Genomic DNA, 26,296 nt, shown 5'->3' on the forward strand with positions numbered 1-26,296 from the left:
GCCTAGGAATAATCTCTCCCCCCCAAAAAAAAGATCATGTGTTTTTCCATATCAATCTCTCCCCCTTTGACATCAAATGCCAAAGCAATAAAAAACCAAATACAAAATACCAACTTATTTAATACACCAACTACTCCCCCTGAGAAGTAGCTCTCCTCATCAAAGCCAGAAAAAGATTTCTCTGTTAATTCTATTGGTTGATGAAAAACATCAATTGTCTAAGTCTCTACTGGTGGGGGTAAGACTCCAAGTTGCTCTCTGAGATATTCAAATGTTTCCTTAGGCAAAGTCTTTTGTAAAAATATCTGCAATCTGCTCTTTAGTATTCACATTAACCAATTTCACTTCTTTTGCTTCAACATTCTCCTTTAGAAAATTGAATTTGATAGAAACATGTTTAGTCTTAGAGTGAAATATTGGGTTCTTTGATATATCAATTGCTGCCATATTATCACAATAAATCATTATAGGTTCCTTGCATTTTACCTTTATGTCCTTCAACATTTGGTTGATCCATAATACCTATGTACAATTATTTGTTGCTGCAACATATTCTGATTCTGCTATTGATAGACTTGTACAACTCTATTTCTTGCTCAACCATGAAATTAGTCTGCTACTAAGAAAAAATGCTCCGCTGATGGTGCTTTTTTTGTCATCCACATCTCTTTCCCAATTAGCATCTACATATGCACATAATTCAAAATTTTCATCTCTAGGATACCATAAACCAAGATTTGTAGTGCTTTGTAGGTACCAGAAAATCCTTTTGACTACTGATTCATGATTTTCTTTAGGATTACTCTGAAATATTGAAACAATACATATTGCATTCATAATATCAGGTCTTGTTTGTGTCAAATACAGTAAACCTCCTATAATAGACTTGTATCTAGTTGGATTAAGAGGTGTTGATTCATCCTTCAAAGATAATTTATCAGTTGTAGTGATAGGTGTGCTTACCGGTTTACAATTTTCCATGCCAAATTTCTTTACTAATTCCTTTAAGTACTTAGATTGACATAGGAATATACCTTTATCAATCTATGAAATCTGCAATCCTAAAAAGAATTTTATCTCTCCAATCATAGACATTTCAAATTCTTGCTACATTTTGTTAGAAAATTCTTTACACAAACCATCTTCTCCTCCAAAGATTATATCATCAACAAAAAATTCAATAACCAAGATGTCATCATTAGTCACTTTATAGTATAGATTGTTGTCAGCATTACCTTTAGTGTAACCAAGCTTCAAAAGATATTTGTCCAATCTAGCATACCAAGCTTTAGGAGCTTGTTTCAATCCATATAAAGCTTTCCTTAACCTGCAAACCATGTCTTTGTTATGTGTCAAAGAAAATCCATCAGGTTGTTCAATATAAACATCTTCTTCAAGATCTCCATTCAGAAATGCACATTTAACATCCATTTGATATACTTTATAGTTCTTGTGTGCTACAAAAGCCAATAAAAGTTTGACTACCTCAATTCTAGCTACCGGTGCAAAGGTTTCATTGTAATCAATTCCTTCTTTTTGTGAACATCCCTTACATACTAATCTTGCTTTGTTTCTGAATACCTTACCATCTTCATTAAGTTTATTTCTAAAAAACCCATTTAGTTCCAATTGCATTTTTGTCTTTAGGTCAGGGAACTAATGACTAAGTGTTATTCCTTTCAATTTGTTCCAATTCATCTTCCATAGCTTTAATCCAATACTTATATTCACATGCCTCATTCATTGATGTAGGTTCAATTTGAGAAATAAGACATACCTCTTCATTTGCCAATCTTCCTGTAGTCATAACTCGTTGAAATTTGTTTCCAATTATTTGATCTTCAGAATGATTCAATCTTACATAGCGAGGTGTTTTTACTTGCTGATGTTCTTCAGTGACTATTGAATCTCCAGATGATGCTGGTGTAATTGGATTACCATTCTATATTGGTGTATTCATAGTAGGTTCATTTGTGATTATCTCTATTGCTAATTCAGAGTCTTTGTACCTTGAATTTCCTCTAAACTATTCATCAATCTTCACATTTGCACTCCCAACGATTTTCTGCAATCTCTTGTTAAAACATCTGTATGCCTTGCTCTTAGATGAATAACCAAGAAATATTCCTTGATCACTTCTAGGATCAAATTTGCCAATATACTCATCTCTTCTAATATAGCATTTACTTAGAAATATTCTGAAATATTTAAGAGGAGTATTACCAAACCATAGTTCATGTGGGGTCTTATTGGTTTCACCTCTGATGTGAACTCTGTTGAATGTATAAACTATTGTATTGACCACTTCTCTCCAGTATATATGAGGTAGATTTGCTTTAGATATCATACTTTTGGTAGCATCCAAGATAGTTCTATTTTTCATTTCTACAACTCCATTTTGTTGGGGTGTCCCGGGTGCTGATAACTATCTTCAGATCCCATTCACTTCATGGATTGTATTAAATTTATTAGATGTGAATTCACCTCCTTGATCTGATCTCAAACATTTGATTTTCTTGCCGGTTTCATTTTCTACCAACACCTTGAATAGTTTGAATTTTGCAAATGCTTCAGATTTCTCTCTGAGAAAAGTAACCCAACACATTCTAGAATAGTCATCAATGATTAGCATAAAATACCTATCTCCTTGTATACTTCTAGTTCTTGTTGGACCACATAAATTAGTATGAATTAAATCAAGAACATTGTTAGACTTTTCTAGAATACTCTTGAAAGTTGCTCTAACTTGCTTTCCAAATTGACATTCCTTACATACCGGATTGTGAGGTTTAACAATCTTAGGTAAATCTCTTACTGCCTTAGTAGTACTGATTTTCACAATGCAATCAAAATTTACATGACAAAGTCTCTTATGCCATAACCAACTTTCATCAATATGTGCAATCAAAAATGCTTTCTCATTGTTGTTCAAATGAAAGATATAAACTCTAGTCTGATTACTGGTTGCAATTTCCAAACTAGTTCTATTTAAGATTTTGCATTTACCATTCTTGAATTGTAATTGAAATCATTTCTCAACTAATTTACCAACACTCAAAAGTTTATGCTTCAAACCTTCAACATAGTAAACATTATCAGTATTGTGCTTACCATAAAAAGATATAGTGCCTTTTCCTTTGATCAAACAAGCTTTATCATCTCCAAATCTTACTAGACCTCCATTGTAATCCTGAAAGGTTAAGAATTTACTCTTATCACCAATCATATTATGTGAACATCCTGAATCAATAATTCATTCATCCTTATCTTCAACTTTTGCTGCTAGGGCCTACTCTACCAGTTGAACAATAGGTGTCGGTTGATATTCTGTTATAGCAACAAAAGCCCATCTATTGTCTGCCGGATCTTCATCAGAATCATTATTAACTCCTTCATCAACATAATAACAAGATTTGTCTCTATTCTTCTTGAACTTGTATTTCTGATAGTCACGGTTAGGCTTATATGTTCTTTTAGCTTCTTCACCTTCATACTTACTTCCAATTGGAAATTTAGGCAATTTCCTTGCAAATAGTGCTTCAAGTTCTTCAAGTTCTTCATTTTATCTCCTGCTTTCTTCAAGTTCTCTTGCATAGAAGGCTTTCCAATCAGATTTATCAGATGATGATGATACTACAGTTGATGATGATGCCTTGAAAGCTAGATCTGTCTTGATAGTAGTAATAGGAACAAATTCCTCAAGCTCAAAAGCTGAAAGTTTTCCAACCAAAGTGTCTCTAGATACTGATGCATTAGGCATTGTTCTCAATTCATTTATAGCAGTAACTTTTATTTTATATTCCAATGGAAAAGCTCTTAAAACTTTAGAAACAATCTCATTTACACTTAAGGTTCCTCCACAACATTGTATACCCAAAACAATTTCATTTACTCTTTCCATAAAAGCAAAAATTATTTCTTCTTCTTCTATTTTCAAATTTTCATACCTGACCTGGAAGCATTCAATTTTTGAAATTTAGACTATGGAATCTCATTCATTCAATGTTTCTAGTTTGTCCCAAATAGCTTTAGCAGTAGATCTGCCTGGCAATCCTATGACTTGGTGATCTGACAATTTGCTCCAAAGTGCTTCTCTTGCTTTGCAATCATTTTCCTCATCTTTAGCCAAGTTAGGTGGAATAGGTTGACCTTGAGTAGGAGGAGTATAGCCATTATTTGTAACATCCCATATGTCCTTTCCAAAGCAATTCAAATGTGTCTCCATCCTGATCTTCCATATGCCATAGTTAGTTCCATCAAGTTTCAGATTGTCCTTCCTCAAATAGTTAGAAGACATTGGATCTCCTCAAGCTGTTAAACTTCTGTAAAAAGAGGACTAGGATCTGATACCAATTGTTAGGTCCCAATGACAACTAAGAGGGGGGAGGGGTGAATCAGTTGTCCAATAAATTCAACCAAAATTAACTTAACCAAAACTTAATGCTTAATACTGGTAAACCAAACTTTATGCCGGTAGATAGTCTTAACAGTTAATTGTAGTACTGGTAAAGATTAATCTATGAAACAGAAAGACAACAACATTCACAACACATAACACAAATATTTGTACATGGAAACCCTGTAAGGGGAAAAACCACAATGGGAAGCCTTACCCACAATCAAATGATACTACTGCAAATAGTATGCGTGTACAGTATGGATTCTGAACATGCAGAAAGGCGAGCTGCCTAGAGCTCACTGCTCAATCACAAAATGAGAGTCACACTGACTACAATTGGATGGTTAAATCCAATGATAATGTACTACATAAAATAGCATCTTCATATGCTGGATTCAAGACCAGTTTAGTTGAGATTGCCTTCACAAAATCATTCCTTCAACCTTCAAGTGATGTCTGCGTGTATAGCTCTACTTATTTTTGAGGGTGAGATTAAGGGACATTACTTGAATGCTACTGCAGGTACATGTGAAGAAATGATGAAAAGAGCAATATTCTCCAGAGAATTGGGAGTTCCTATAGTCATGCATGACTATCTGACTGGAGCTTTTATGACAAATACTACGTTGTCTCATTATTGCAATCCTTTTCACATTCACACATTTGTCTCATTAATGAGATCTTACATTTATACCATAACCTAAGACCAATTTGAATAGGTCAGCTCACTAAAAGATATTACAATAAAATTAATTACAAATAAATCAATATCCAATGCATGATGTTGGCTCAATACATTTACAATAGTAATAAATCATCTCCATAATGTGTCGTGCTGATCTGGAATAGATATGCCTGTCGGTGTATATCCTAGACCTATTTGCCGGTAACAACAAATATGCAAACCCGAATTAAAAAATAACCAAATCGCCAAAACCAAGTGATTGAATAATGTCTTCTACATAACCAAGTAGTCTCCAAGTCATTCCAAGTGCCGGTGAACAATATGATCTGTCTATGAACCAAATACCGATGACTGTGCATAAGTCTCTAACTTGCTGGTGAACATAACCAAAATCTCCAAGTGCTGATAAGTGTTGACAAGAGATGATAGGTATTGACATCAATGAAAAAACCATAACAATATATCCAAAATGCTAACAGGTTCCGCCCTTGAAAATTGGATATCTATTGCTAATGATTTTGATTTTGCTGCTCGTAAGGCTTATTGTTTTGAAATTGTTACCTCTTCAAGGTCACCAATTCATTTCTAAGCCCCTGCACCATAGTCTTAAGCTCTTGCAATTTTCATGGCGATGGAACAGGTGTAGGTGTAAGTAGATGGCTTGTTGATGCCATTGGTATTGGTGCTAAAACAAGTTGTTGGGTACGAGCCTCTAGAAATAAGGGCATTAAAGGCCCAGGGGATAACTTCCTATCTTGTATTAAATAATTTCCAGCCTTTATGGCAGTATCATATGCCCCTGGAACATTATCTCCTCCCATAGACTGAATCATAGTGGCAATGTCACTATTTAGAGCCTTAAGAAAAAACAAAAATCATGGTTTGATGAAGGATTTACTAATGATTAGATTCTATCCCTTGTCTTTTGAAATATATAGTTAAAATCACCCATGAACTCATGGGGTGCTCTTTTGATTGTATTTAGTTTCTCCATTAGTGACAGATGGTCACTTTTTTCTTCAAAATGTTTGCATAACTTCTCCCTTAAATCATCCCTATTGTGAATAGAATTAGGAGCTAGTCCTTTGTACCATTGAAGGGCCTTTCCTTTGAATGAGGCAACAAGAAGCCTTACTGCAACATTGTCTTCAGTGACATCAAACACAGTGTAGATGCTTGACACATGTTGAATGTGTTCCTTCGGGGAGGTAGATGTCTCTTGAGTAAAATATGGTAAAACCTTTAGGGCTGCTGTTGTAATGTTATCTTTTTTAGTTAGGACTAAGGGGATGCCACCATTAAAGGTGACAAATGCATGTTCTCTAGGAATCACCATGGAAAAAAGTGGCCTATTGATATGGATGGTAGGACCTTTGGGCTATGATAATCTTGTAATAAGAGGGGTAGAATGGGAACTTAGGGGTGTAGATGCTTCTACTTGGGTTCCCCTTGTAGGTGACAAAGAAAGTTTGCCTCTTCTACTCCTATAACCTAAATAAGGAAGCTAGGTAAATTGAAATTACCTCTTAATGATGATCTAGTTTGTCTTCTTGGCATAAATTTGTAACTGGTATCGCCAAGATTCTAAATTTGTCCTTAAGATTTGCCAAGTGCTTGATTGATTGCCTCCAAAGGCAGGGATGCTAAGAGCAGCACTGAATCCTTAGCATGAATGTTGAAATAGTTGTCCCACCAAGCGAGCCAAAAACTGTTGTCACAAAAGTTGCATCCTATGATGACCAACCTTGATCATAAATCTTGTCAAACATGGAAACAACCTCCCAAGTGTGGGACTTAAAACAATGAGATCGAGTCTCTGGAGAAGGTCAACTTCCTATCAATATTGAGTGCAATAAGACCTAATCTAGTGGTTCTGAGAGGGAAAAGGGAGAAAGAGGGAATGCTTGAAAGAGGGGAAAAGGTTTGCACCTAGATGAAATATTATCTTCCTACCTGCAACTACACAAAACACAAGTAAAACCACCCAAAGTATGCTCAAGATTCTATCTTAATTAGCTTCCTAAGAAAAGAGTGGAGGTTGGATATCTATAGGAGGGCAAGATGAACTAATTTACTTCACAAATGTCATCCACAAAAAAGATCAAGATACACAACTATGCTAAGGAAAATAATAGAAAAGCATTCATACAAAGAGGTAAGACCTTACATAGTTTGTGAGAACTTAATGAAGGCAAGGAAACATTTACAAGTGTAGAAGAAAATATTTTTGTAGGAGAAAAGATAGAGTTTTTTTTGAAAGATTTACAAAAATTGCCTTCATAGATTAGACATAACTTGAAATGGAACCACCAGTTAAGAGACCCTAACCCTCACCTAGGGTTAGGTTACAAAAACATCCTAAGGGAGATAAAATTAGAGAATGATCTGATGGCGTGCAAAACCTCTATAAAAAATGTCCTCTATCTCTGGGAAAGTAAGGTCCCTTACAGAAAAGGGGAAATCTCTGCCAAGATAGGGTCTAAATAAGCTTGCAGAGATTCAAAAGTCCTCATATGACATTGAAGAGAGCATGGTGGCATTCAAAATCAGTTCCAACAATCACCTTTGGAGTAATGGCAAAAAATTCTGGTAGCTGGGTTGAGATTTGATCACATTTTAGGCACTGACTGTACAAAAAAAATTTTAAATGCTAATGACCACTACAAATTTGAATTCTAGATAATGATCACGAGATTTCCTCACATAGTTTCCCATTAGGCCCAGCAATAGTTAAAAACATAATCGTCTAATGAGAATTTAGTTAAAATGGGCGGCTAAGATCACACCACGCAAACTATCGGATGAGAAGGAAGACCCCACAAATATAGGCGAGCACCCAAGTTAGCAGACACATGGCCATAAAAAAAACTCAACACTTGGGCTCTCACCAAGTCTTGATTAACTACCACAAAACTGCAACATCAGACTGCAAAACCACTTGAACAAACTCCACACTTGCACACTCACAAAAGATCACTCCATCGAGGCACAAGTAAAAGTCCGAAGACCTCCACATCACCCGAGCCCCATCAGATACACATAAATACAAAATAGAGGGATCTTGAAGGCTCGATACTCTGGAAGATAAAAAAACCTCACCCTACTAAGTCTTGAGTAGCATGAGCTTCCTAGCCATGTACTAGCCGGTAGGAGAAAACAAAGAGACTGACCTGCCAATGATGAGGGACCCCTCGGCCGGTCACCCTAAGTGACTAAGACCGCTCCGACTGATCAACTCAAAATTAGAAAAGGGCCTTTGGAAAAGCTGTTAACGCAAAAGACTCTTGTCTGCAACAAATGTGCACAACATGAAGGTTTATGCGAGACAATTTGGTACGCATAAGACGTAGGTTATGTGAGACAATTTAGTATGCATAAGATGTAGGTTATGCAAGACTTCTTGAATTTCTTAGAATGGATCACTAACTAAGTTGAAACAAAAAGGTCAACAATAATTTAAGTTCACATACTTAAGTTGAATTTGTTGTCATTTGGCATAACTGATACAGATACAGGTGATGCATTTGAAGACTGATGACTACACCAGTAAAGGATATAAGTCTATTTGTGATGAAGAGATTGAGATTCTATGAATAGATAACATGTTTAGTTATTTGTGTTGTCATTGATGGAAACTGATGTCAAATGACATTCCTAAAGTTCCTGATGTTTTGTTTTGTCATCTTAGTGATTTGGTTTACTGAAAGATAGAGTTTACTGGCAAAGAACTAAAGTCTATGAAATAGGACTTTAATCGATGAAGAAGAGTTGTTTTGATTTAATCACATGATCGATGATGATTAGTGATTTGTAATTTGGATGGTGAACTTGTATCATGAAAAGGTGTATCTGACTGGAACCGGAACTTGTGAAGATTATTGAAAGGCGTGTTTCAAATTTGTGATGAATTTTTGCTAAGGTTTTAGTAGGGTTTAAGACTAGTAAAGAAATCATCAAACTAGTAATGATTTCTGTTATGACGGTGATCAACAACGAGTCTACATGAAGTTGGTAACATGACACAACTCGTGTGAAAGATTTAATTGTTGTTTTCATGCAATTCAAGGAAGAATTTCTTGGGAATCTGTGAAATGATTAGTAGAGTGTTTTGAGAGTTTGACTTTGGTACAAATCGGATTTTCGTGATGGGTTATGACCAACCAATGGTTGATATTGCATTGTAATTTGTTGTAATGATCTGTATATCGATATGAGATTATCTCTTATGATTTTAATTGTAAATTCAAGATGCAATTAGGGTTTTGTGGTCGACCTAGTTGAGATGGCTAATTAGGATGACACAACTGATGTTTATTGTGTCGGTGGTCTTAGAGAATGTGTTAAGCCATCCAAATGAAGTGTCAGATCTTCCTGAAAGTTGCAGAGTATTGAGCATAATTAGATTCGATCAAACAATCAGAGAAGTGCAAGTAATAGATCATTTTCTTACTTTTGTTCCCTAACAGATGTCGCAGGTTAAATCCCTTAGCTAGGTAGATCCTAATAGGCCTTAAACATTTAAGTCCCCTAACAGGGAAGCTCTTAAAAGAGTGTTAAATCCTCTCACAAGGTTGATCCTAATAAATCATCAAACTCCTAACCAAGCTGATAGGCAAATCCCTTAACCAGGTGACTCCTAACAAGGTCTTCTCTTAACCAGGCGTATTGTAAGCTCCTAACAGATCTAAGCTTCTAACAAGACATACTTCAAAAGAGTACTAATATTTGTGGGTACCAACTCCCACTGTGGTTTTTCCCTATTTGGGTTTCCACGTCAAAAACTTAGGGTGTTCATATGCGAAATGTTTTTCATGTGATATTTATGTTTCATTTCATGCATTATTTCTGAGACACTGGTTATGATGTTTTATCAAAAGTTTATCAGAGGTTACCGATCTTGATAAGAAGTTATTTGAGAAATCTTTTGATCTGATTGATAAGGTTAATGAGTTGGTAAATGATCAAGTTTATATGATTGTTTTGGTGGTGAAAGTATTGATAGTTGTGGTAAATGATTTGATTAATGTGTTAAGAAAATCTTATTAAGAGGTTATTAGATCTAATTAAAGAAGTTGAGATATTTGTTAAATGGTTTCAGATCCGAGATAAGTTTGTTTTTGAGTTAAACTTTTAATTAGTCTTAATACCGATTCACCCCCCCCCCTCTCAGTATTAACCAGATCCTCATAGGATTAACGATTAGTATCAGAGATTTGGTCCTCTATGTGTAGGAATCCTAACCACTTGAGGAAAAGATTTTGAGGAAGTCAAGATGATGAAGAAAGAGGGTCCTAAGTTCAACAAGGATAACTATAAGATTTGGAAAGACAGAATGAAGATCTACATAAAAGGTCTTGGTGCACAATATTGGAAGCAAGTTGAAACAACATATGTTGCTCTTACCACTACTCTCTTGACACCAGATGAGCTCAGAGAGTAGCAAAATAACATGCAAGCCCTAGAAGATATTGTAAGTACTTTATCTAATTCATAATATATTGATATTCAAGGATTGGAAATTGTAGGTGATGTTTGGGAAAAGTTAGAGACAATCTATGGAGGAGATGAGAATATTAAAAGAGCCAAAGAGGAAAGATTGAGAGGAAAGTTCGATGACATGAGAATGCTTGAAGGAGAGAATATTACACAGTATGGTCAGAGAATCAAAGAAGTTGTTGGCAACATAAAGAGTGTTGGAGGTAAAATAGAAGATGATGCAATAGTAAGTAAAATTCTCATAACTCTTCAATCTTAGTATGATATAAGAGTATCGAAAATCCAAGAACTTAGATCTATTTCAAAGGATAAGGTAGTTGCTGATTCATTGATTGGTAAGCTTACAACTTTTGAGTTAAATAGTTTTGACAATAGTGTGACAAAATCTATCGAATCTGCCTTTAAAGCTTCTATTATCTGTTCATTTGCTAGAAAAGGAAAAGATATATGTCAAAATCATGAGTGCAGGACAAGTCAGGGAAGTGACCGAGGAAATGAAGACAATGAAGATCAAGTGATGGAACTTAAGGCACTATTAGCAAAGAGATTTCCAAGAGGCACTGGTAAGTATGAAAGCTACCTTTGAAGTGTTTCTCTTGTAGTAAAATTGGTCATATTGCTACTAACTGCCCTAACACCAATAAGAAAGAGAATTTTAGAAGATTCAAAGGAAAGGGTAAGAAACATTGTTATGTTGTAGTAGATGACGGTGTGATCGATTAGGAGTCAGAATAAGAAGATGACAATGAAGAAATTTTGTTTGTAGCCATGAAGGAGGAACTGTCAGATGAAAAGGCACTAGTATATCATATGGAGAATAGTGATGAATGGATTATAGAAAGTGGCTACTCACACCACATGACTAGAGATAAAAGTAAGTCCATGATCCTCAAAGAATTTGATGGAGGTGTTGTTAGATTTGGAAATAACTCTCCTTGCATGGTGAAAGGTAAAGGTTCAATCTCTTTAAATGGGAAGAGTAATGTTGATGATGTATTTTGGGTTGATGGTCTTAAGTATAATCTTTTAAGTGTTGGTCAGATCAATGACAAAGGTTATTTGATTGATTTTAAGAGTGGATTCTACATAATTCCTGGAGGTAATGGTGAACTGATTGCTATCGAGAAACAAACTAGAGGTAACTTATTCCATTTGAATAGTGATATTAATAATTGTTTGGTTGCAAGAATGGAAGACAGTTGGTTGTGGCATAAAAGATGTTGTTATGTTAATTTTGATAATTTGGTTAAGATAAGCAAGTCAAGTGTGGTAAGAGGATTACCCCAACTTGTCAAACCGGATAGTGTGATATGCAAAGATTGTCAAATCGGTAAGATGACCTCTATTTCTTTCAAGAGAAAGAATTGTATTTCTGAGAATTTTTTTAGATTTGGTACATACTAATCTTTGTGGCCCTATGAGAACAAAGAGTTATTACGGTGATAGGTATTTCATGATCTTCATTGATGACTATTCTAAAATGATGTGGGTGACATTTTTGAGAGAGAAATCAGAAGCATTTAATAAATTTAAATCATTTAAAGCTCTAGTTGAGAAGGAAACCGGTAAGAACTTGAAGTGTTTAAGATCAGATCGAGGAGGTGAATTCACATCTGATGAATTTGTTGAGTATTAGGATGAACAGGGTATTAAGAGACAAATATCTGCTCCGAGGACACCACAACAGAATGGCATAGTAGAAAGGATGAATAGAACAATAGTTGAAGTTGCAAGAACCATGTTATTGCAGGGTAATGTATCCAAAATGTTTTGGAGAGAAGTGGTTAGTACTACTGTATAAAATTTAAACTGGGTACTCGTAAAGAGAGGTAGCAATAAGACACCCTATGAGCTATGGTATGGAAAAACTCCTTGTGCAAGTTATTTCAAAATTTTTGGAAGTTAATATTTTATTAAAGAGATAACTACACTGAGGAATTTGATGCAAAATTTGATGAGGGAATTTTTCTTCATTACTCTTCTAAGAGTAAGGCATATAAATGTTACAATAAGAGAACTAAGAAAATTGTTGAAAGTGCTAATGCAAAAGTTGAGGATCTATCTGATAAGTCTGAAGGGACAAGCAGATCAGAACTTGAAAAGGATGATAATGAGGAAAATTTTGTGATTATTGAATTGGAAGAAAAGAATAATGAAGAACCGGCAAATGCAGAATTGGATGCTCAACTAGTAAGTGATGACAATGAGGAAGAGGATAAAGAACCTAATGAAGAAGATGCAAAACTAACATAGGAAATACCTAGATGTGTCAAATTGAATCATTAACAAGAGCAGACAATTGGTGATAAGAATGTAGGTGTGAAAACCAAGAGAAAGGTCTAAGAGAACTCATGTTTGATATTGACAATTGAACCCAAGACAATTAAGGAAGCTCTAAAGGATGATGATTGGGTGAATGTAATGAATGAAGAATTAGATCAAATTAAGAAGAATCATACATGGTCACTTGTTCCTAGACTAGAGGATAAGAATGTTATTGGAACAAAGTGGGTCTTTAGGAATAAATTGGATGAAGAAGGAAATATTGTAAGAAACAAGCCATGGTTAGTTTGCAAAGGGTACGCTCAAGAGGAAGGTGAGGATTATGGTGAAACATTTGCACCTGTTGCTAGATTAGAAGGAGTAAGGATGCTACTAGCATTTCCTGCATATAAGAATTCAAATTTTACCAAATGGATGTCAAGTCAGCCTTTCTAAATAGGATTCTAGAAGAAGTATACATTGAACAACCAGATGGATTTTCCTTGACCGATGATAAAGACATGGTGTGTAAATTACACAAAGCATTATATGGTCTAAAGCAAGCACCGAGGGCATGGTATGAGAGATTACATGCACATTTGATCAAAATTGGATTCCAACATACTAGTGAGGACAACAACATTTATTTGAAAACTGATGGAGACAAGATGCTGATAGAAAAAGTATTTGTTGATGACATAATTTTTGGTGGAAATGATGATATGTGTATGGATTTTGATAATATAATGAAAAAGGAATTTGAAATGTTTCTAATCGGTGAAATAAATTTCTTTATTGGCTTACAAGTTCAACAACTAGATGGTGGTATTTTTATTTGTTAGACCAAGTATATCAAAGATGTGTTGAAGACTTTCGACATGGAAGACTGCAAATAGGTAGGAACACCGATGGTGATAGGCTGCAAGTTGTCAAAGGAAGATGATTCCCCTGCTATTAGTTGAAAAGAGTACATATCTATGATTGGCAAGCTACACTATGTTGTCCATAGTAGACCGAACATTTCTCATGTTGTTGGATTAGTGGCTAGATCTCAAAAAGAGCCTAAAGAGAGTCACATGGTGAATCAGTTGTCCAATAAATTACACTAAAATTAACTTAACCAAAACTTAATTCTTAATACTGGTAAACCAAACTTTATGCCAATAGACAGTCTTAATAGTTAATTGCAGCATCGGTAGAGAATAATGCATGAAACAAAAAGACAATAACATCCACAACACATAACACAAATATTTGTATGTGGAAACCCTGTAAGGGGAAAAACCACGGTGGGAAGCCTTACCCACAATCAAATGATACTAGTGCAGATAGTATGCATGTACAATATGGATTTTGTACATGCAGAAAGGTCAACTGCCTAGAGCTCACTGCTCAATCACAAAATGAGAGTCACACTGACTACAATTGGATGGTTAAATCCAATGATAATGTACTGCACAAAATAGCATCTTCATATGCTGGATTCAGTGTTGGTTTAGTTCTGATTGCCTTCACAAAATCCTTCCTTCAACCTTCAAATTATGTCTATGTGTATAGCTCTGCTTATTTTCGCATATACCTTATTGCAATCCTTTTTCGCATTCACACACTTGTCTCATAAATGAGACCTTATATTTATACCATAACCTAAGACCAATTAAATAGGTCAGCTCACTAAAAGATATTACAATAAAATCAATTACAAATAAATCAATATCTAATGCATGATGTTGGCTTAATGCATTTACAATAATAATAAATCATTTCCATAATGTGTCATGCTGATCTGGAATATATATACTTGTCGGTGCTTATCCTAGACCTATTTGCTGGTAACAAAAAATATGCAAACCCGAATAAACAATTAACCAAATTGCCAAAACCAAGTGATTGAATAATGTCTTCAACATAACCAAGTAGTCTCCAAGTCATTCCAAGTTCTGGTGAATAATATAATCTTTCGGTGAACCAAATACTAGTGACTGTGCATAAGTCTCTGACTTGCTAGTGAACATAACCAAAATCTCCAAGTGCTGATAAGTGTTGACATCAATGAGAAAATCATATTAACATATCCAAAATGGCAACAATCTCCCCCTTTTGCATTGATGGCAACACAAGATGGAAAAACCATCAAAGTGCCAAAACAAAAATGCTAAAAACCAAAAACCAACAATCTCCCAAAGAGATCATTAACCAGAAATCAAAATACATAATATTTGTCCCCCTAGGAATAATCTCTCCCCAAAAGAAAAAGATAATGTGTTTTTCCATATCAATCTCTCCCCCTTTGACATCAAATGCCAAAGCAATACAAAACCAAATACAAAATACCAAATTATTATACCAACTACTCCCCTTGAGAAGTAGCTCTCCTCATCAAAGCCGGAATAAAAATATTTTTCTGTTAATTCTACCGGTTGATGACAAACAACAACTATCTAAGTCTCTACCGGTGGGGGTAGGACTCCAAGTTTCTCTTTGAGATACTCAAATGTTTCCTTAGGCAAAGACTTTGTAAAAATATCTACAATCTTCTCTTTAGTATTCACATAAACCAATTTCACTTCTTTTGCTTCAACATTCTCCTTTAGAAAATTGAATTTGATAGAAACATGTTTAGTCTTAGAGTGAAATACTAGGTTCTTTGATATATTTTGATTCTATTGTTGATAGACTTGTACAACTCTATTTCTTGCTCAACCATGAAATTAGTCTGCTGCCAAGAAAAAATGCTACATCGATGGTGCTTTTTCTGTCATCCACATCTCCTACCCAATTAACATCTGTGTATGCACATAAATAAGAATTTTGATCTCTAGGATACCATAAACCAAGATTTGTAGTGCCTTGTAGGTACTGGAAAATCCTTTTCACTACTGATTCATGATTTTCTTTAGGATTACTCTGAAATCTTGAAACAATACATACTTCATTCATAATATTAGGTCTTGTTTGTGTTGGTATTTTGGTATGGTTTTGTCATTGATGTCAACACCTACTAAAACACTAGCACTTTGGAGATCCAACAACATTCACTGGCAAGCTAGTAACTATTGCACAGTTACTGGTATATGGTTCATCGACATGATATAATGTTCACTGGCACTTGGAATGATATGGAAGACACTTAGTAATGTCGAAGACATCATATGGACACTTTGTTTTGAAGAATTAATCATTGGTATATTCATATTGGCATATTTTCTTTTACCGGCAAATAGGTCGAGGGTTATCTAGGGTTACACCGATAGACTTATCTTTTTCAGATCAGCATGGCATGCTATAGAGATGATTTATTATTGTTGTAAATGCATTAAGCTGACATGTTCAATCAGTTATTGCATCGGATATTATATTATTTGTAAAATGTTTTTATTGTAATATCTTGTAGAGCCGACCTACTAAAATTGGTCTTAGGGTATGATATAAACACTAGTACATTTAGGTCAAGATTTCGACAGCCAATCATCAGAATTCTAACCACATTTCGTCGCACTACCGACAAAAAAGGCCATCGAAAACTTTGTCTCAGAAGTTCCGACTATCCTTGTGGTCGTCGCAATTTTGACATCACCTCCAACCTTTCCGACGGCCACCATGGATGCTCATTCCGCGAAAGAATATTGTCGCCATCTCGGGCTGTCGTCAGAATTCAGACTCCAAAGTATAAAATTCCAACAGAGGAGTGCCATCGGATGCACAACATCCTTGTCGGGCATTTCATGAGTTGTCATTGGAATTCCGATGGTGAGAGATGATGTGGGTCAAACGGCTTTGCCATCGGTGCATGAAAGCATTGAACGAGTTCTATTTTTAAAAATTGCATTAAACATTTTAATTTATTTGATTCAATGTTATTTGCAAAAATTGATTATCAATGATGTTTCCTTTCTCCAAGAATTGTCTTGGACCTTTCCATCAAATAATATGTAACATCGAATGACTAAATTTTTTCTTTACAATTGCTTATTTAATTTAATTATTATCTCAGTGTGAATTAAAATTTATATTTGTATGGAAGTAGAACATACAAGTTGAAGAGTCTCTTGCATGCAAATTTCCTAAAAGAAAGCAAGCAGGCATTATCTTGAATGACATGGAAACAAGCTCATCAGCTGCCTAGAAGAGAGCAATTGGAGAATGATAGAGGAAAGTGTTTAAGGGTGATAAATAGATAGATATTATGCAATACAAACAAATAATGTCTGGAGAGTCTGATGTGACATCTCTAATTTATGTCCGAAGGGTCTAACTGGTATTGGAGTTCCTGCGAAACCTATTGGGCCACGCTTGGAGGAAATCAATGTGTTCATGCAAGGAGCACCTTTTTTCTATTATGAGAATGATATTTTTGCACCGAGGGATATTTGGAAGTCAATATCCAAAAATTTCTATAGTGTGGAACAAGAGTTGGCGAACTCGAAGTATAATTGTCAGCTTTCAAAAGACCAAGAGTTTATATACACAATCTCCCAATAGAAGAGTGATTTCAAGAATTACCTCTCCCCCCATGACTATTCAGGAAGCACTTCCTCAAATAGAGGACTATTAGCCTCCATGGGATCAAAGAAAAAAATTAAAGCATAGACTCTAGACGATGTGGTGGTGTCCTTCGTGAAGAACTCTACACTATAATTGAAAATTCATGAGGGAAACTGCAAGATAGTGAAGAGAAATACAATCTTGAAAAGTGAGAAGAATGGATCTTGGTTTGGGTGGGGCCAAGTCAGGTGGCTCCTCTAGAGGTTGACGAGATAGAAATCATATTAGGATTTGAAAAAGATCACACTCGTGGAACTTCATGTGCGAGTGATCGATTGCGGTGTTTGGGTAATGCATTCCAAATAGATACAATTGCATTCCAAATCAGTAATGTCTTGATGGCATGCAATTGTATCTATTTGGAATGCATTACCCAAACACCGCAATCGATCACTTGCACACGAAGTTCCACGAGTGTGATCTTTTTCAAATCCTAATATGATTTCTATCTCATCAACCTCTAGAGGAGCCACCTGACTTGGCCCGACACAAACTAGGATCCATTCTTCCCACTTTTCAAGATTGTATTTCTCTTCACTATCTTGCAGTTTCCCTCATGAATTTTCAATTATAGTGTAGATTTCTTCATGAAGGACACCACCACATCATCTAGAGTCTATGCTTTAATTTTTTTCTTTGATCCCATGGAGGCCAATAGTCCTCTGTTTGAGGAAGTTCTTCCTGAATAGTCATGGGGGGGAGAGGTAATTCTTGAAATCACTCTTCTATTGGGAGATTGTGTACATAACCTCTTGGTCTTCTGAAAGCTAACAATTATACTTCGAGTCCACCAACTCTTGTTCCACACTATAGAAATTTTTGGATATTGACTTCCAAATATCCCTCGGTGCAAAAGTATCATTCTCATAATAGAAAAAAGGTGCTCCTTGGATGAACACATTGATTTCCTCCAAGCGTGGCCCAATAGGTTTAGCAGGAACTCCAAAACTAGTTAGACCCTCTAGACATAAATTAGATACGTCACATCAGACACTCCAGACATTGTTTGTTTGTATTGCATACTATCTATCTATTTATCACCCTTAAACACTTTCCTCTGCCATTCTCCAATTGCTCTCTTCTAGGCAGCTGATGAGCTTGTTTCCATGTCATTCAAGATAATGCCTGCTTGCTTTCTTTTAGGAAATTTGCTTGCACATGACTCTTGAACTTGTATGTTCTACTTCCATACAGATATAAATTTTAATCCACACTTAGATAATAATTAAATAAAATAAGCATTTGTAATGAAAAGATTTAGTCATTCGATGTTACATATTATTTGATGGAAAGATCCTAGACAATTCTTGGAGAAAGGAAACATCATTGATAATCATTTTTTGCAAATAACACTGAATCAAATAAATTAAAAATGTTTCATGTAATTTTTAAAAGTAGAACTCGTTCAATGCTTTCATGCACCGATGGCAAAGCCATCTAACCCACACCATTACGCATAATAGAACAAATCAATATAATAAGCTATTATAAAGAATATATACAAAAATATGATAGAATATTAAATTACCATTACAAACCCATAAACCATTAAATAGTGAAAATAGATATAAATTTGTAAATGTCTCCCCATAAACACCACAACCATAACCAAAACAAAAAAAATTCTTACCCGCAAAAACTTAGCTGGTGAGTTGCAAGTCTACAACTTCTCTCAGATGATCAAACTGTTTCTTAATTTTGTTCTTCTGGTTAATCAATGGATTTAGTTGCATGTTCAAGTTTTCTATTTGAAGCCTTCCATTTCCCTATATTTGAGACATAATAAAATTATTGTGAGTAGGAAATTGATTCAAGAGTTACGTGTGAAGAATTTGGCAAAGTAAATGATGACAATCAAACTCAAATTTTGTCTGTCTTGATTAAAGACTTTTATCCTGATGGCATTAAATTAAAGTTCTTTCTCTATTTTTTGGTGATCTTTGGAGCAGAGGTTGCTTTGCATCGACCTGGGATACATTTAACTTGTGTTGTATCTGCGAAAATATGTAACCTAGGATGATGCAATGCAACCTCTGCTCCACCAATACCAGATATAAGAGAAAGTACTTTAATTTAAAGCCATCACAATAAAAAGCTTTCAAGACATATATTAGGTATAAAAGGAAGCCTACCCTGTCATTTGAAGGGGTTTACCTACAATTCAAGTGATCGCTTAATTATAAAATCAATTCAATTCCAAGTGAACATGCAATCAAGTTAATAAAGATATTTAATAAAGATATCATCTTTTAAATTAAGAAATGGGTAGGAGATTAAGAATACAAACCTTCCATATTGCACACTTCAAGGTATATTAAAATTAGTTTAAAGTGTATTCATTTAGGGACCTTTCATAAAATATTCTCAACTTACATATCATAAAAGGATCTGCTCCACCAATACCAGATAGAAGAGAAAGTACTTTAATTTAAATCCATTAGGATAAAATGCTTTCAAGACATATAAAATCAAGTGATCTCTTAGTTATAAAATCAATTCAATTCCAAGTGAACGAGCAATCAAGCATTGAAGGAGAATTCAAGTTGGTGCAGGTGAATTTGGAAGACAAAAGGACTCAATGAAGCCATTAAAGACTTTTGAATGTCTTAGGAGTGAAGAGCCAATCAATGATGATGTCTTAATGGGGCAGCCTTAAACAACACACACTAAGCTTTGACTGCTTAGGTGTGTTGTGGGCCCATTCCTTCCCTTGACATCCCTTCCAGTCTGTTTCCATTAAAAAGATAATCACCATTAGCATAGATTGCAGGATATGCACAAGATGTGTTTGAAATGGATTTAGAAACTTCCAACCAAATGTGATTAGTGAGTATAGATGTTGTAGTGCAACTGCCCAGGTACACATGCATGCAAAATATGTAAGCTTAGATAAGGCACATGAACTATTTGACATAATGCCTCAAAGATCACCCAATATCCAATGACGGTTGGGAGAAAGAAAACATCAATTTTTTGATAATCTTAAATATTTCTTTATTCATCACTATAAATATATTATGAATATAGTCTCAATATTGCATAAATTTATTCTATTATGAATGCAATATTTAGGGATGTAATCTTTATATATTTTTTTAATTAGGAAAAGGTCCTAATAGAATCCCCAACTAATTAATCTACAGAAAGATACAACTAAATAAAGAAATTCAATCCTCACCACTATGGTCTTGAAGGCTTTTAAGACACTTGGATTCCTATTTTGGTCCGCTTTTCGTTGACCTTATGTTAAGATAGTAAACTAGTTTGAGAGAATCTATTGGGTGGGAAATTGTGTATGGTTGCAATTATTTTCATGCATGGAAAGTGATTTAAAGTTTGGACCAATAGAGGATAAGTATTTCTTGAACCTTCAAGGACATGTGTAGAGCACTGCATGGATGTTTCTCCATTATTGAACTCTTTGAATATGTAAGTAAATTATTTTTGGTTGATGACACAGTAAGTGTGGTATTTGTCTTTTCGATATGTTGTGGATAATATTAATCAAATAATGAATTTTTTTGATGCTATATACACTATGTTTTGGATTGAATTTAGGTAAGCGATGAGGTAATGGAAGAATAAAAGAGGTACACAAAGGAAGAAGAGTGAAATAGGTGGTTTGGGATGGAGGTTACAAGTATATATGATAATTGGTATGGATAATTTGTTGTCTATAAAGAGGCAAATAAGCTATCACAACTTCAACATGAATGAATGCCTCATCTATAGAAGTAAAAGGTACCTCTAATGGTTTCAAAATTTGTCAAAATAGTTATGATATACCAAATAATCAAGTGGAATATCCTTTAGGTAACTAATATTATCTTCAAACTATTTATTTTGATTTTCATCATATCCTTTCCATGTGCATTTCCCTTGGTTTTAGTCCCATTTTTTCTTTATTTAATATATATTCAAAACAAAATTTATAGATGCCTCTACTTGTCTCACCACTCATTAATTGTTTGGGATTTTCATTCCATTCACCTAGGTTGGCATCTATTCTAAGACTTTGTGTCATGGCCAAGCTAAATTATTATTCTCTCCATCTTGTTAATGACCATTTCATTAATGAATCCTTCCTCATAATTTTGGATAAGTGAGACAATGTTAGCTCAAGGAATCTTTTCAATCCTCTTTCAAGATTCTTTCCCAAGTAATAATCTTGCATATTGGAAAATAAATTACGCTTCTATTTTTCCAAGCTACTCTTCCTTATAATGTTTAGATTTATTCTAAAGTGCTCATTGTGACTCATGTTTACTACTCTTCCTATTAGTCTCATTCCAATATCTCCTACAAAAATATGGAATGATTACATTTATATTTTATTTGTGTCTCCTAAATATCCACAAAATTTGGAACAATAATACAAATTTTCAATAATAGGATGAGCATCACTTTGATGAAATGAGTACTAAGTGATCCATTCTTATGAAGGTTTCATGTAAACTATTCATGAGAATGGGTCAGCTTGACTCTAAAACTATGCAAGTGAATCTTGATATAAATATCATAGTATGAAAGTCATGTGAAAACACTCATTCTTCTAGCATTGAAAGTTGTGAGAGAGTTATTAAGGGGATTCTCATGTGTATAGATTCAATGTATAAGTTCAAGACAGATTTTGAGGTGATATTTCTTTCATTTTGGTACATCTATCTTTAAATTGGATGTTCTTTTGCCTTGATGGTAGGGAGTAAGTAATTTTTATGTGGGTTCCTTTTTTCATTCTTGGATTATTAAGGAAAACATAGTTTGTGAAGAGGAGGTTTTGCTTGTTATCTTATAAAAAAATTGGGTATTAGCTATTATAATAAATGATAGACAAAACAATGTCCTTTAAGGCTGTTGAAAAGAAATATCTGTATGATGGATTCTCTTCCCAATTTATCTTCAAAGTTATTTAGTAAATATTTGGGTAACCAAAATAGGGTATGTTGATTTGCAAAGGAAGAACTAAATCTCCCAAGCTTGTTCCAACAACCATAAAATTTTATGATTGGGATGCAAGGGAGATTAGTGGATTTGATGGGTTGGCTTTGGCTAGATTCACCTAAGACAATTGATGATTTATTAGGCATTGTTGCCATCGATGCAATGTTAAGGTTATTATGGCTGATTATCAAAGCTAGTGGGATTCAAATATAGAGGCGTGTTTAAGATAATTCTTATCATTGGTTGGTTAATAAAAATATGGTTTCAAGATTGATGCACAAACATATTAGAAGGGCACTTTTATGATGTATGTGAAATAATCACATTATCAAGCAAAATAATAGGTAATCTATAGGCAAGAATACTCCATATATAGATATTCTATATGAGGGACATGACTAATTCCACAAACTATAAGATTGACTAGGCTTTTCTCATTAGTGGAATCATATAATAGCTAGTGTGTATTGTTGGCTAGATGCATGAATTTGTAGTTTCCATACAACTAAGAAATGATAATGTTTCTAAGTACAAACCAAGTGGGAACTATAGACCCACTAATCTTATTTGTAACCACTCGCCATGACTATATTATGATAACTCTCTTATTAATAATAGAGAGTATCTAATACATTTATTAAGACCCTGATTATGGTCATGGTAGACCACACAAAGAATGACTTCCATAGGAGGCTAAGAAGGTGATCCATGAAGTACAAGAGTTTGTTTCATTCAATCCTTAACATTAACTATCATTAAGGTGGAGAAATATTTGAGGTGAGAAATTTAGTGAAATATTACTTAATATTCTAACTGGAGATATTACATACTAATCATGAAGTGTGAGTTCATATGACTCATTGATATATAATGTAAAGTATTACATAATTAAAATTGTAAAAAACACTACCTACTTGATATTAAATTTATTATTATTCTAATGTGCAAAGAATAAACAAGATTATCTAGGAATTAAATCTGTTATAGTTTCATCATTAATAGATGGATGGATTGAATGAGTGATCGGTGAAGTAGTTGAATTTGTGCCTATAATTCTAGAGGTTGGAGAGTTTAAAAACATTGCATGTACATCGATCATTGATGGCCAAATTAATGCATCTACTTGTGCACATAAAAGGCCCACATGAATGCATCTTAAAACTTACTCATTGGATATGCTTTCTACTATTGCTTTGTCAATCACATCCACAATATTTCCTCTCGCAAAAGATTTCCATACCTAAACAAGAATGACTAATACTCATCTTGATGAGATATATAATATAATCTACCTCTCTGTTTGGATTCTCTGGATAAGTATTACATGGGGAGAAATGGGGGTGATGGGGGAGGAGATTACAATCTTGTATTAGGATATAGATTTATTTTCCGACCATAATGTAACGAAAATGAACCAAAAATTTTCTTGATTAATCTGTTCTAATACCCTAACTAGCAAGGAATTTTGTTGATACAACTATAGCACAAGTTCAAGAAAATTTCACCACAAAAATACCATTCCTCAAGAGTGCTCGCATCCATAATTCTTTCTCAAAGATGACTTCTTCCTCCATCTATAGCTCTTATTTCTATGGACGGAGGCCCGGGAATTGCCGTTTACACATCCTATTTTGGGCTCCCTTGCGGTCGTCCTCGTTGGTTATGTGCCAGCCCTTGGCACTTCGTTCCCCTGTTTCCCACTGCGACCGTCTTTGTCACACCAATGATCGCTACAGAGGCAGGACGACTGAGAGGTGGGATTTTGGTCTTTTCTTTTTTTTTTAAGTAATGCACGCGGTCATCAAAATTTCGACGAACACGGGCACTTTTTCTAAAAAACCTTAATGTCATTGCATTATTGTCAGAATTCCGAAGAAATCGGGCATTTTTTCAAAAAAAAATCAAGTTTGATCACAATATACCTTCTCCGTCGGAAACCTCCATCAAAATTTTAGGCTAAATGTATTAGTGAAATATAAGATCTTATTTGTAAGATCGAATGTGTGGAATGCAAAGAAAAATTGTGAGAAGGTATATGTGAAATTAAGTAGAGGTATACACGAAGACATCATTTGAAGGTGAAGTTAGGTTTTTGTAGAAGCATATCAGCATTACACCGGTACTGAATCCAGCATATGAAGATGCTATTTTATACAGTACATTCTTAATGGATTTAACCATCCAATTGTAGTCATTGTGACTCTCATTTTGTGATTGAGTAGTGAGCTCTAGGCTGTTGGCCTTTCTGCATGTGCAGACCCCATTTATGTACACTTACTATCTGTAGTAGTATCATCTGATTGTGGGTAAGGTTTCCCACCATGGTTTTTCCCCTTACAAGGTTTCCACATACAAATATTGGTGTTATGTGTTGTGGATGACTTTATGCTTATGTTTCATGGATTAATCTTTACCGGTATAGCAATTTACTGTTAACACTGTCTACCGGCATACTTAACTGGTTTACCAGTATTAAGCATTAAGTTGGGTAATTGGTTTTTGGTTTGAATTTATTAGACAACTGATTCACCCCCCCCTCTCAGTTGTCTCTGGGACCTACCAATTGGTATCAAAGCCTAGTCCTCTTTCGTAGAAGTTTAACAACTTGAGGAGATCCAATGTCTACTAATTATTTTAGGAAGGACAGTCCTAAACTTGATGGAACCAACAATGGGATATGGAAGATCAGGATGGAGACACATCTGAATTGCATTCGTAAAGACATCTTAGAAGTTATAAAGAATGGTTATACTACTACTGTAGCTGGTCAGGCTACTCCAACTACGTTAGCTAAAGATGAGGAGAATGATTACAAAGCAAGAGAAGCACTTTTGAGCACATTATCAGATCAACAAATCATGGGATTATTAGATAGGTCTACTGCTAAAGCTATTTGGGATCATTTGGAAACACTAAATGAAGGAGATTCCACAGTCAAGATTGCAAAACTTGAAAGCTTCCGAGTCAGGTATGAACATCTGAAAATGGAAGAAGATGAAAGAATTTCTGTTTTTATGGAAAGAGTAAATGAAATTGTTTTGGGTATTAAATGTTGTGGAGGAACCCTGAATGAGGATGAAATTGTTTCAAAAATCTTAAGAGGTTTTCCACCGGCATATAAGATGAAGGTTGCTGCTATAAATGAGTTGAAAACAATGCCTAATACATTAGTAACTAGGGATACATTGATTGGAAAACTTTCAACCTTTGAAATTGAGGAATTTGGTCCTGTTGCTACTATAAAGACAAATTTGGCCTTTAAAGAATCAACATCATCTGCTCCATCATTTGACAAATTAGACTGGAAAGCCTTTTATGCAAGAGAACTTGAAGAAAATAGGAAGGAGAATGAAGAGATTGAAGAACTTGAAGCACTATTTGCAAGGAAAATGCCAAAAGGTCCAGTTGGAAGTAAGTATGAAGGTAAAGCACCCTTTAAATGTTTCAACTACAATAAAATTGGTCATATGGCTTCGAGATGTGCTAATAGACATGCTAGACTAAGAGAAGAAGCTAGAAGAACATACAAGCCTAATCCTGAATATCAGAGATACAAATTTAAGAAGAACAAAGACAAATCTTGTTATATTGCTGATGAAGGTGTGACTGATGATTCTAATGAGGATCCAATAGACAATGGATGGGTTTTTGTTGCTATAACAGAAGATCAACTGGCACCTACTGCTCAACTGGTAGAACAAGCCCTAGTAGCTAAAGTTGAAGCAAAGGATGGATGGATCATTGACTCAGGATGCTCACATCACATGATAGGAGACAAACGTAAATTCTTGAACTTTCAAGAATACAATGGAGGTTTAGTAAGATTTGGAGATGACAAAGCCTATTCAATCAAAGGTAAGGGTTCAATATCTCTTGATGGTAAGCATAACACTGACAATGTCTACTATGTTGAAGGATTAAAGCATAATCTTTTAAGTGTTGGTCAACTAGTTGAGAAGGGATTTCAG

Source organism: Cryptomeria japonica, chromosome 8, assembly GCF_030272615.1.
Source record: "Cryptomeria japonica chromosome 8, Sugi_1.0, whole genome shotgun sequence".
NCBI classification, from domain to species: Eukaryota; Viridiplantae; Streptophyta; class Pinopsida; order Cupressales; family Cupressaceae; genus Cryptomeria; species Cryptomeria japonica.